Here is a 2382-nt window from a genome sequence, read left to right as displayed (position 1 = left end):
AAATGATGCATGAACATGCAGAGTTACAGCAACACCTACTGGTAGTCATGAATAAATGCAACAGATAATTTCCTTAGCTCTGATGAGATGATGTATTCATAGGAAAACTCAACAAAAATGAAATCAAATGCATTACATCTCTGTCCTGTTGTGTTTTCCGTTGCATCCCTCCTTTTTATGCTGTTCATGCTCATTGATAGACTTGTTCCCTCTCTGAGATAAAGATAAAGCAATCTTTGATGGCTGCTTGAGCAGACACCACAAACATGCCAATGAGTATAGTAAATATAATGCAAAAAGCAAGGCTCTATAAAAAAAATCTGTCTGTCTGTCTATCTATACATCTATACATCTATATATCTATGCATATATATATCTATCTATACATCAATATATCTTCTTGAAAATACATGATAAACCCATCAGATCATATTATGTACAGAATTGATATGAATCTTCATGGTGCCAGTGATATTTGCATCATTGTAGTGTATGAGCTTGATACTGACTAATCTCACTCCTCATCTAATCAGCGGCAGATCAGTATGTGCAACAAACCCTCGTCCTTGTAATAAAGATGATGAGCATCAATCTGTTTTCTCAAGTGTGCCACTCTTCAGTTTCAAGATCAATTAGCATCACATGTGCAGGGACGGTGGAGTGCTATTTCCTTCAGTTTGGAAAGAGCACATCGCTGACACAGAAGACTGAGCTGCGGTCACGCTCCCACATGGGGATATGGATGTAAATATACCAGGGGATCTAACAAGCCAAGGTAATTCAAGCAAATACCAAGCACTAGGGTGAACAGAGCCTTTTGCACGTTGATAGCACAGTTAACTCAGAAGTGCAGAAACAGAGCAAGGCTGATTTTGTGAAAAATGTTTCAAATCGCAGCCTGCTGCGTCTAAGTGTCGACCTGTTGTTTTCATAACTTAATGGAAAAAGGTTAAAGAGTGTCCTTGGATGTTTTTTTTTTTTTTAAGATGTTTTGTACAGCTTGGAGAACCGCTTTAAGAACATTTCAGAACATTGAGGACACTCTCACTCTAAATACTTAGAAAAGTGAGAGGGTTCAGGGTTAAAGAGAAAAAAAGTCAATCCCTACTATTCTGTTGGAGTAATAATACTACCAGATGGTGCGGGAAATGTATTTTTAATTTCCCCACTTAAGATAATAAATTCAAAGTCTGTGAAGATTATTGATTCACACAATGTTCTCTGTGTGCTTAATAGGCATGTCATTAAATTTTCTACAGTGTCCTACACCTCTGCACCTCATTTTACTTTTAAATATTGTGATTACATCACCGCCCTTGTTCCATATAGTGCACCTCTTTGGGCATTTGGCAGGAAATTGGATTGGAGTGAGCATGTGCTGTAATACAAGATGAGGCCTACGCACCAGATAATTATTATGCCCCGATTTCAATTGTGTAAAAAGAATACAAAAGCACAACGGTTTTCTATTCATAGACATATGCAGTGACCTACGGTGTGTGGAAATTAAATTGTCAGAGTCCATCGTTCATCACATAAAGGCAAGAGAGTGAAGAGACCTACCCTTGAAACACACTGTCATATTCTGCATAGGTTATCAGGCTGCTGCTCTCTCTGCAGCGAAGGACAGAGGATGTGGGCATGAAAGAAAGAAAGAAGAGACAGAAGCAGATTGTTTCTGTATCTGTATGTGAACATTTTTCATTCACACATTTGCCATTTGAATGCTCGCCATCCTCTCTGAAGGTTATGGGTGATTGTACATGAGGCTTCTTACTTTTCACCTGCCGCAATGGTAGCTGTGAGGTCGGACGTCTGAATCAACCAGAAGAGAGGACCTAGAAGCTCGGCGGGGGCCACTGCATGTTCACCAAACAACAACGGGATGCAGGCCGTTTATATTTATTATCTAAGATGCAGAAGGCACAAGCAGGCTGTTTGGTTTTACTGGTCATGTGCAGACAGGGCTATCTACTGAGGACCCTATGTCCTCTGTTATTCTTCTAGTTACATTTTGCAATAATCATAAGTATTTTATGGGATGACTTTGACTCCAGTTTTAATTTATTTAAAGTTGACTTTAAGGCCAAGACAGTAAGAGTAAAGTAAGTAACTAACTAAGTTTGTCTCTTTCACCAGCGAGCACCGTGACACACACCAGCAGCACACACCAGCAGGCCACCAGAGGGGTCGACCGAGATCTTCCTCTGGGTTTCTCTATAGATCCAAAACTTTGCTTGTAGTTTTGAAGTGGGCGGAAACCTTCCTCTTCACTTCAACCAATAAGCTAAAAGTTGTCAGTGATGGGAAAAGTCGGCAGCAGAAGTGCAGAGCGATAAACTGGGTGTCAATCAGCGGAGAGCTTTCACCGGTGAGCAGCTA

This window comes from Pholis gunnellus (assembly GCF_910591455.1).
Source record: "Pholis gunnellus genome assembly, chromosome: 1".
NCBI classification, from domain to species: Eukaryota; Metazoa; Chordata; class Actinopteri; order Perciformes; family Pholidae; genus Pholis; species Pholis gunnellus.
Note: the sequence above shows the minus strand (reverse complement) of the source record.